This window comes from Amblyomma americanum, chromosome 8 (genome assembly GCF_052857255.1).
Source record: "Amblyomma americanum isolate KBUSLIRL-KWMA chromosome 8, ASM5285725v1, whole genome shotgun sequence".
Classification (NCBI taxonomy): domain Eukaryota; kingdom Metazoa; phylum Arthropoda; class Arachnida; order Ixodida; family Ixodidae; genus Amblyomma; species Amblyomma americanum.
In genome coordinates this window covers 126,799,764-126,811,440 of record NC_135504.1, presented here as the reverse complement: position 1 = coordinate 126,811,440, position 11,677 = coordinate 126,799,764, and positions in this window count along the sequence as shown.

Below are 11,677 nucleotides of genomic sequence, written 5' to 3'. Positions count from 1 at the left end.
GAACAAGCATCTCTTTGTTGTGTGACATTCCGTGTGTGCTACGAGGATCCACGTTCGACGGCGCGGCGTAGACGGAGACCCGTGACAGCGGCATCATCAATTACCCAGCCATGCTCTTTGAGTGACGACCAGAACAACCGGACCCGCCGCCGCCCCGGGGAAACAGGCTTTATCCTCCCCAATTTCCGGGCACATTCCAGGACAAGGGAGCTGTCAGCGGGCCAGAGCGCGCCGTACCACAGCCGACGCTATGCGCTACCGCGAAGACAACATTCTTTCCCTCCCCCCCTTTGTCGTGGGCTATCGCCGGGAAGGCACCCACAGCTTCCCAGAAGGGCCGTGACGGACACCTGTCATGGCGGACAGGCAGTACTCGCCAAGAATGTGGAAAGACAGGCGCTAGTGAATTAGCTCCGAAGAGAGAGCCTGTGTATACTCTCACTTGAGAGAGAGTGGTGGCGTTTTTGTTGTTTATTTAGTTTGTATTGTTAACAGACTCTGGGTTCGAGGCTAAGCCCAACCCAAGGGGTGGTTCCCATCTCGCATGTTATTTTGGATTGGAGAATTGATGCTTTGGGCGGGCCACTGGAAATGACCGCCCTTAGTCCTTTGTTAATCAAGTGCTTAAAAGCACATGTAAACGGATGCAGTCCAGTCTGAGCTGGGGCTCCATGCTTAGCATGTAATGTGATGCTACTTAGGCACTAACCTGCCCGGTCGATGAGTAAAGTAGTGCAAAGTTTGTTCTGTTGTAAAATTATGCTCTGCTGTCATCATCTACAAGCTCGCCTCCTGTTCATCTTCCAAGCCGAATGACACTAGAGGAAGGGTTTGTGATCCATCCTCGAAGAAACGGACGACTATTGAAATTCTACTGCATCCACGCCCAGGACGACATCGTTAGCGAAGAGGGCCTTATTGCCGAAGCCCGACGGCGTGCAGCTTCTGCCAGCAACCGCTCGAGCCCAACTCCGGAGCCACTCCATCGCCCCCATGAAGTCGTCGGCACGTAAGCTCGGACGCCCCAGCCTCTGATGTATAACCTTAACCATGTGTAATTATTGAATATACCTGTTTGTTTAAACTGAGCCATACGGTGTCTCTTTGCCTCTCCGTCCCGTGTGGACCTGCGCATTATGGGGGTCATCACACTGGTGTCAGAAGTGGGGTCTCAAAAGCAAATGTCCTCTGAATGCTGTGACATTCATGACTTCAAAATTGTAATCAAAAGGGAATCACGGGACTGATTGTGGGACTTTTACCCCCATTTGAGAGGCTTGAGGCACTGGAGGGCTTGAAAAAAAAAAATGACTGTATCTGAGGGAGCTCCCACTCCACAGCCGTCGCTCGGAGCAAGCATGCTGGCATTAGGAAGCGTCATTCCGACGTTTACGGGAGATAAGACAGGGGCTCCAATCTGCGATTTCTTTTCCATGCTAGAAGAGATTGGGAAAATGGGGGGATGGTCCGATGCTCAAATGCTGGGAATGGCGAGGTGTAAGATGGCAGGAGCTGCTCATGATTTTGCCGGGCGAGACGAAAAAGTAAAATCCACAAAATCATTTGCGGAATTTAAGAAGCTCGCGTTTGAGCATTTCGACACTGAACCACGTCACGTGCGGGTACAGAGGTTCCGTGACGCCGGACAGATGGTAAGGGAGGACGTGCGAACATTTGCGTCGCGACTTCAGCGCCTAGCACGCGATACGTTAAGCAGGGAGGAGGAAGGAGACCAGTTAAGGAAGAAATACGCGGAGGATATACTTAAAGAGGAAATGACCGCTTTGTTCGTGGCTGGTCTGCAAGACCCCGTGCGCCGGTTCGTGCTCTCGCGCAAGCCGAGCAATTTCGACCAAGCCGTGGAGGCCGCATTGGATGAGGAACGAAATGAGGCGTTAACGACAGCCGCAGCGAGAGTACGCGTCATAGAGAGAGCGGTGCTCAACCCTGAGGTTGCTCTCTTGACAGAGCGGTTAGATCGCTTGGAACAGCTGCTAACTCAGCAGGTAGAACGCCAGGTTGAAGCGCGCGCTCAACAGCGCCCATTCGCTGGAAACCGGAGACCGCCACAAAGCTACAGGCGCGGTATGCGAGATTTTGAAGAAATCGTATGCTTCGCTTGCCAGGGTCGCGGACACATCGCCAGGTTCTGCCAAAACGTGCGCCGTGGGGAGCCACAAAGAGAAGCAGGCGAGACACGCCCTAAGCAAGCCCACAGCGGGGCTCCAGATACCGAGACAAAAAAACTAGTTAGTCCTCCCCAGCCTGAGGAGCGTGGGGAGGGAGCAGTAGATGATGAGGTGGTGGTAGTTTGTGTGGCCGACGAGGCATGCCCTGTTGTGCGTTGCAAGTTAAATGGTTGTTGCATGGAATTGTTGATAGATACGGGGTCAAAGGTGACATTGCTTAAGGAGAGCAGTTTTAACACGCTTCGAAGGAAGGGGGACCGCGAGGTGTTGGAAGCGTCTGGAGGTATGGCAACCAAATTTGTAGGCATAACGGGGGATCCTCTTGGCATAAGTGGACTCTACCGGTTACACTTCTCTCTCGGCGGAATTGCATTGGAGCACCCCTGCTACGTATGCCCGGACACGGTGTCTCTGCCAAACGGAGTGTCAGGTATATTAGGGCAGGATTTTTTGAGAAAAGGGAAGGTAGTAGTCTCATTCTCTGAGGAAGAGGTTAATGCGGGCGGCTCAAAAGTTCCGTTTTTGAACAGGAGAGGGGCTGAGATTCGCATTACCGATATTGACACCCGTCAAACAGTGGGATCATTGGAGAAGGTATATTCGCGGGTTGCCGTCCGGCTGGTAGAAGAGGCGGTCGTCCTTCCTTGGTCGGAGCACATTTTGTACGCGTTTGTGCCTTCAGATGTAGAGAGCGGCGCCGTGGGAGTGCTTGAGCCGGTCGACTCTCTCAGCAATGGCCTGAAGGCAGCCGCGTGCCTCGTGACAGTTAATGACGCCCACAGAGTGCCCCTACGGGTGGTTAACTGTAGCCAGCAGCCACTGAGCCTTCCCAAGAACAAAACATTGGCTTTCTTCACCTTTGCGATAGAGCAACGTGAGCCCACCGATACGGTACTCGCAACTGTAGAGCATGCTAGTCCTTCGGCTGCTCCAAAGGTGTCGTTCGATCTTTCTCACGTAAAATCCAGGGATAGGGAGGCTCTGGCTGGTTTGCTGAACGACTACTCGGAGGTATTCGCCGCGTCCAACCTGGATTTGGGCTGCTGTGGCGTTATAAAGCACAGGATAGAAACCGGCACTTCATCGCCCGTTTACCAGCGTGCGTACAGGATTCCTTACTCCCAACGTGAGGAGATGGAGCGGCAGGTGCAGGACCTGATTGATCGCGGCATTGTCGAACACTCAAAGTCACCCTGGGGAGCACCAGCACTATTGGTGGAAAAGCCAGATGGCTCGTATCGATTGGTAGTGGACTACCGCAAACTAAATGCCGTAACTCGCATCGATCCATACCCCATCCCCAATATACAGGAGACGCTTTCTCAGCTGGGCTCTGCCAGGTACTTCACGGTAGTGGACATGGCGGCGGGATTCTGGCAGATAGCAATGGATCCGGCAGATGCCGAGGAAACGGCATTCAACACGCCCTCAGGGCACTATGAATGGAAAAGAATGCCGATGGGTCTGGCCAACAGCCCTGCTGTCTGGCAGAGAACCGCTGATGTTATCCTGGCAGGTCTTCTGGGAAGGCTGTGCTTCGCGTATATGGATGACATTATCATATACAGTGACAGTTTTGATAACCATTTGCGCGATATTGAGCAGGTTTTGGTGCGACTAAGAGCAGCGGGTCTCAAGCTGAAGCCCTCTAAGTGCCAATTCCTCAAAAACGAGGTGAAATACCTCGGGCACGTTGTTTCAGCTGACGGCGTGCGACCGGACCCTGAGAAACTAAGGTGTGTCTCGGATTTTCCATCCCCGACTAGCGTCCGCCAGGTCCGGCAGTTTCTCGGCCTGATCTGTTACTACCGAAGGCACATAGAGGAGTTCGCCAAGCTCGCTAAGCCGCTCACCGCCTTAACAGCCAAAAATGTCGCCTTTCGCTGGGACGAAAACGCGGAGAATGCTTTTGGGGCCCTGAAAAGGAAGCTAATGAGTGCACCGCTGTTGCGCCACCCGGATTTTAATTTGCCCTTCGTTATGGCCACAGATGCGTCAAAGTTCGCAGTTGGTGCCGTGCTATCTCAGGTTATCGAGGGCAAAGAACATCCCGTTGCTTTTGCTAGCCGACAGCTGAGCCCCACAGAGCAAAAGTACGGAGCTACGGAAAGGGAGTGCCTCGCCGTTGTCTGGGCAGTAAAGCACTTCAGATGCTACCTTTACGGCCGCAAATTCAAGCTAGTCACAGACTGCCATCCTCTGAAATGGGTGATGAGTGTCAGGGACCCTAGCTCGCGACTCGCTAGATGGAATCTACACCTGCAGGAATACTGCTTTGAAGTTGAGCACAAGTCAGGAAAGACACATCTGAATGCTGATGCACTCAGCCGCACAGCTGCCGTGGCAGCTATAGATGAGTTTGTCCCCGTAGTCGACCCCGCCGAATTACGCACAGAGCAGTGCAAAGATCCTGACCTGAAGCGAATAATCGAAAGCTTAGAGGGCGCACCGTCTCACCCCGAACAGCTAGGTTATTTCATTGGCAAAGACGGCACCCTGTGTCGGCGCACGAGGCCAACCAGGAAAGGGAGACCAGAGAAAACCGCTTGGGAGAGAGTCGTCATACCTCGGTCGTGGACAGAAAGGGTTCTTCGCGCGTTTCACGATGCGCCATGCGCCGGTCATTTTGGCGTAGCGAAGACACGCAGGCGTGTGGAGCGTTTGTACTTTTGGAGTGGCATGCGACAGGATGTTAGAGACTACTGTGCGAAGTGTCATTCCTGTCTCGAAAGAAAAACACCCAAGGGACGAAGACCAGCTCCAATTCAGCCGTTCCCTGAGGTTTCGGCTCCCTTCGAGCGGACAGGTATGGACATAATGGGCCCATTGCCCACGACCACTTCTGGAAACAAGTACATTTTAGTATTTGTCGATCACCTTTCAAAATACGCGGAAGCGGTAGCACTCCCAGATCAGAAGGCAGACACGGTTGCAAGAGCATTTGTCGAACAGATCGTGCTCCGACATGGACCCCCGAGGCAACTCTTGACAGATCGGGGAACGAACTTCGTGTCGCAGCTAATGAGGAGAGTTTGCGAGCTGCTTAAGATCGCTAAGAAGCAGACAACACCGTACCATCCGGCTTGCAACGACGCGGTGGAGCGACTGAACCAAACCGTGGCCGGGTTCCTGTCGCATTTTGTTTCGCGCGACCAGCGGGACTGGGAATTGTGGCTCCCGTATGCAATGTTTGCCTACAATTCCGCAGCACACGAGAGCACGGGCGAATCGCCATTCTTTCTTCTCTACGGCCGAGACCCGGACCAGCCTAGTGAAGTGCCAGAGGGCCCCCGTCGTGTCCCATACGCTTCACTGGACGACCATAAGGTGGAGCTAGAATCGCGCTTGCAAGTGGCGAGGGACATCGCAAAGGAGGCCTTAAAGAAAGCGGCGAAGCGCAGGAAGGAGGTGCACGATCGCAGTGCTAGAGACGCGCCGTTTAATGTGGGGGACAGCGTGTACATTGAAAACTGCCAAAGGCAGATTGGGCAAGCTCGTAAGTTCCAGACGAAGTGGAGAGGACCGTGCGAGGTTGTCGAGAAGCTTTCTCCGGTAAACTTCAGAGTCCGAGACGTGAACCGGCGCTTGATAAGGATACACGCAAATCGCCTCAAGTCGGCACCGGTTCAGTATTCACGAAATGAGGAAAGGGAAAGCGCGGATTTTGATGGGGACAGAAGCGAAGCGGAGCGCGCAGATAGTTCGCAAGAAACGCCCTCTCCTGCATCTGTTCGGCAGGCGCCAGAGGTGACGGCCAGAATGCCACCGGATTTACTTCATGCATTGCTAGAAGAAGAAGCGCGCGAGGTTGCCGCGCAGATAACGCCAGGAGAGGCTCCTGCCACGAGCCCTCGCGAGTCCCAAAGCAGACAAAGGGGCACAGACTTACTTAGTATGACTCATGAAGGCCGATATCCGCTGCGAAATCGGAAAGCTAAGTCGGACTAATGGCGTAAACAGAGCGGAGTTTTGAACTGGTTAGAATTGTGTAATGCCACAGCTCATAACATTGCTATGTGCTTATGTGTTAAGTTATCGGAGTTGGTAGTTAAACCTTTCTGTCATTAAGTAACACCTTCACAGGAGAGCATGCGGAGCGCATGCAGAACCTGCCCTACTTCCTTTCGTTATCTATATTTTTGTCTGTGCCGTGATCGTGCTAGAAGTGGGAGCTCCTTTGTAACTGTGGTAAATATTTCGTCCAGTTTGGACTAGAAAGGAGAGGCTTGGGTGCTGAGTTTCATGTTTATCTGTAAAAGAAGATCAGTGCTGCCCCTGGAGACGCCAGTATTGACAGCGGAGGCATATGGTGTTGTGCAGTGGTGTTGAGTGCAGCGAAAAGTGTTTTGTCGGACGCACTGTGCGAGGCGATTCAGAAAGACAAGGGGAGCTGCGTGGACTCAAATGTTCGGAGAACATTCTTCTGGAGGGTGAGCGAGTGTGACATTCCGTGTGTGCTACGAGGATCCACGTTCGACGGCGCGGCGTAGACGGAGACCCGTGACAGCGGCATCATCAATTACCCAGCCATGCTCTTTGAGTGACGACCAGAACAACCGGACCCGCCGCCGCCCCGGGGAAACAGGCTTTATCCTCCCCAATTTCCGGGCACATTCCAGGACAAGGGAGCTGTCAGCGGGCCAGAGCGCGCCGTACCACAGCCGACGCTATGCGCTACCGCGAAGACAACATTCTTTCCCTCCCCCCCCTTTGTCGTGGGCTATCGCCGGGAAGGCACCCACAGCTTCCCAGAAGGGCCGTGACGGACACCTGTCATGGCGGACAGGCAGTACTCGCCAAGAATGTGGAAAGACAGGCGCTAGTGAATTAGCTCCGAAGAGAGAGCCTGTGTATACTCTCACTTGAGAGAGAGTGGTGGCGTTTTTGTTGTTTATTTAGTTTGTATTGTTAACAGACTGGGTTCGAGGCTAAGCCCAACCCAAGGGGTGGTTCCCATCTCGCATGTTATTTTGGATTGGAGAATTGATGCTTTGGGCGGGCCACTGGAAATGACCGCCCTTAGTCCTTTGTTAATCAAGTGCTTAAAAGCACATGTAAACGGATGCAGTCCAGTCTGAGCTGGGGCTCCATGCTTAGCATGTAATGTGATGCTACTTAGGCACTAACCTGCCCGGTCGATGAGTAAAGTAGTGCAAAGTTTGTTCTGTTGTAAAATTATGCTCTGCTGTCATCATCTACAAGCTCGCCTCCTGTTCATCTTCCAAGCCGAACGACACTAGAGGAAGGGTTTGTGATCCATCCTCGAAGAAACGGACGACTATTGAAATTCTACTGCGTCGACGCCCAGGACGACATCGTTAGCGAAGAGGGCCTTCAGCGCCGAAGCCCGACGGCGTGCAGCTTCTGCCAGCAACCGCTCGAGCCCAACTCCGGAGCCACTCCATCGCCCCCATGAAGTCGTCGGCACGTAAGCTCGGACGCCCCAGCCTCTGATGTATAACCTTAACCATGTGTAATTATTGAATATACCTGTTTGTTTAAACTGAGCCATACGGTGTCTCTTTGCCTCTCCGTCCCGTGTGGACCTGCGCATTATGGGGGTCATCACAGTTGGTTAACTGCATGCTTTGCTATCCACGCACTGTCATGCAGTACATACACAATCACAGTTCAGTGACTGCAGAGCGGTCTGCAACCAGTAACTTGCAACTATACTATGCAGCAAGCTTCTTTGCACGGTATTTGTTATATTTATCGAACGATGAGATGGAATTGGTATGGCTATTTCTACACACTGTACACAGTGCATTTCCTAAAGACTCCTTTCTGCCATACTGTACTTTTTACCCAAAAAGCATCCTGCAGAGTCATTTAAATTGCTACGTATAAAGATGTTTGTAGCAGGTGTGTGAGCCCGAACAAAAAAAATGTTTTAATTTTCCTTAATTCTTCAGTATTCCTGATTATCACGACATGGGCATCTATAGGTTGGTACAACTTTTTTCAGGCATTACAACTGATGTACCGATGTGTTTGGTACTAATTCATCTTCAGACCTTTCATGTCTGTTGGGTAAAAAAAGATACGAAATAATAGTTGGCTGCATTAGTTTTCACTGAGATAACTAGCATCACACAGCATGCTCTTGAAATTCCTCTAGCTGTCTGTAATTGGCTTCATTGTATAGCTTCATACTTGTTTAATTTAAACTCTGCACACTGCTCTTTTCACCGCAAATGGCGACAAGGCACGCGGAGCCCCGTGGGAATGGGCGAGGAGGATTCAGAGGTCGGCTGCTACTTCCCTGGAATCCAACCTGCAAGTCAGGGTTAATTTCGGAAAGGCAGCTTTCCCCGCTTCCTTTCGTCGTCTTGTCCGTCGTGCGTCGCGTGTCGCGGCGAACCCGACAAAGGGGAGGCCATCAACCCCTTCCCCTCTCCCTCCCCTCCTGAAGCAGAGGAAAGATCCCACAAATAGTTTCCTAGAGAGGTCCTTTTTTTTTTTCCCTGCGGTGTACGAGGGGTCAAACGACAGGCCCAAGCAGTGTGAGGCAACGTTCGCTGTTCATTCTAGAGACGCAAGCTTACACTGCAAAATGAAACCTTCTCTGTCTCTTCCAAATGCAATTTCATTTCATTTTTACAAAATGCAAGTTGCATACTACAGAGATGCAAGGCCAAAAACTGCTAAAAAGCAGCTTGACTTGGCCCAAGCGCCTCTGAAATGCAGTACACGACAAACGCACTTCAAGCAAAAAAAATGTTTACATATACGTATAAAAAGCATTAAAAAATGTTTACGTGCTCTTAACGCAGCGCTATCCACGTTCTTTTATTGATGATGCCATAAGCAGAGCTTCAAATCTGAACCGTAGTCTAATACTCCAGGGGCACCGAAGAGATAACCGAAATGATTACACTACAAACCTTATTCTCACATTTAACAGTAACGCACCGAACATAAACAGAATTCTTAATAAGCACTTTAATATTCTCCAGCAAAGTCAACGACTATCGAAAATATTTACATGCGCACCCCGCGTGATTTACAGGCGTGCCAAAAACATTCAGAACCATCTAGTTCACTCCAAGGAACACAAAACCCCAAAATATGGATGCCAGCCCTGTAGTAAAGATCGCTGCAAAGTTTGCAAGCACATGAAGACTACGTGTTCCGCAACTAGTACGATGTCGGTTTTCCAGCATTCAATCAACGGCAAGTTTGACTGCGACTCATAAAACATTATTTACCTTCTTGAATGCACTGTGTGTAACCAGCAATACATAGGAGAGACAAACACTGCATTCCGCATTCGATTCAACAACCACCGAGCACACACAAAGTCTCTCCCCAATCCTCCCCTATCCAAGCATGTAAACTCAGAAGGACACCGATTTGACCAACTAAAAGTAACAATTATTCAAGGGGGCTTCAAAAACAGGCGAGAACGTGAACAACGTGAATTCTATTTTATCCACAAGTTTAATACTAATCAAGAATGTCCTAACGAAAAGCCTGGTATCCTTTCTTTTATTCACGACCTCCAAACAAAATAATACTGCACCTCTCGTTAATTGGCTAACTCAGATATACCCTTTATAACTCCTAGTGTATATCCCAGGCAATCATACCCCTCCTTACTTACACTATCCTGCCTCGTGCAGTATTAATAAGCTTTGACGTTCTTTCGTTACTTTTTTCCGACAATTTGAAATCTTTGTACACAGCTAGCCCAGCCCTCCTCCACTACAACCAAGTATTCCCGACGAAGTCGGTTCAACGACCCGCCCAGGGAGAGGGGTGCACCGTTCAGTGACACCCAGACCCCCTGAGTAAGTTCTTACACATGTGCTCGTTAACGTAGCCCACTCCTTCCTTAACGTTCTAGCCCTCTGCTCACCGGAAATTAGTGAGACCCCCCAAAAGGCGCCTGGTTTGGCCTGTTCGTCGCTGCCAGTGTCATTTGCGCAGCGGCCCCTCTTTGGTCACGCATCTGCAGCGGCGCCCATCTTTGTGTTTGTGAATTTTGTTTGTGTCTTGTTTGCACGTTTTGCTTTCGTACGCCTGTGGTTGCCGCGCCGCCCATGTCCCCCGCACCGTCTTCCTCTCCCTTTCTCTCGTTTCGCCATCTCCTTTTTTTTACCCCGTCCTTCCTGACTATAATAGTTCCCACCCCTTTTTTCTTTTCTTTATATTTTTTGCTTCCTCCCCCAATCTTGTCCCTGTCTGCTCCCCACACCCCTACCTTTATTTTTTTTTACTTTTTTTGTTCAATTTTTTGAACTGCAATGAAAACATTGAGCATGTATGTTCACTAACAATAGTTTACAGACGCATGAAAACAAAGAGAAGACCCGAGAAAAATAAAGAGAAAAGAAACACTCAATAGGCATACATGGCACCGGCAGACAACAAAGGAACATTAAATGCAACCTGGCTATATATTAACAAAATACATTTTTAACTCGCTTGGTTTAACACTATCCAAATCTTTGTGCTTATTAAGAGTGGTCGGTAAATTGTGTTCAAGCGTTTGTAGTTTATAATTAATTCGAAAATATGGATTATACCAGAGATCGGTATTTCAGGTGTAGAGTCGATTCGAAGCGGTCCTTAAATGTGTAGTATGTATTAAGAAATCTCTATAAGCAGGAGAAGAATGGTAAAAGAACCTCAAAATGCGAAAAACATATATATGTTCAAAACGAATGATGTTATAATTTCTAAAAGCAGTTTGCGTTGGAGAGAGAGATAAGGAAGATTTGCAATGTAGCGGATCATTTTCTTCTGCAGAACCTGTATTTTTATCACATTTGTTTTTGTGGTGTTGCCCAAACAGAGTTACGGAACCGAAAAGAGCATGATAAATTTGAACTTTCACGTGAGTGGGAAGGAGCCATCGACATCGTGTTAGAACACCTGCTACTGAAGAGAGCTTTTTGCAAATATTTTCCACATGTCGATCCCACCTGAGATGCGACGAGAAAGTAACATCAAGGATTTTGTGGCTGCCTACAATTTGAATTTCTTGACCTGTGTATTTAGGAGTGCGTTGTAGTTCGACTGGCTTGTTCCTTGCACGGAAAATCATTACCTTTGTCTTTGTAGGGTTTATTTGTAGGCAATTAGAAGAGGACCAGTTCTCTAGTTTCGTAAGGATTACGTTGCACTCTTCAATTAACTTGTTTATGTCGTGACCAGGGATTAGTAAACTGCTATCATCGGCGTATATAATAAATTTCGCTTTGTCATAAGTATGACCAATGTCATTTATATAGATGTTAAAAAGCATCGGGCCCAGAATGCTGCTTTGAGGCACACCATTTCGTACCGTCAAAAAAGAAGACTGATGGTTGTGGATATAGACAGATTGTTTTCGATTTTTCAGGTATGATTTCATGAGGTCTAAAGGTGTTCCACGAACCCGTTTTGAGAAAGTTTATGAGTTAAAATTTGATGGTTTAGGTAATCGAAACCCTTACTGAAATCAATGAAGAGTCCGACAGTGAGAATACCTGCTTCAGTGT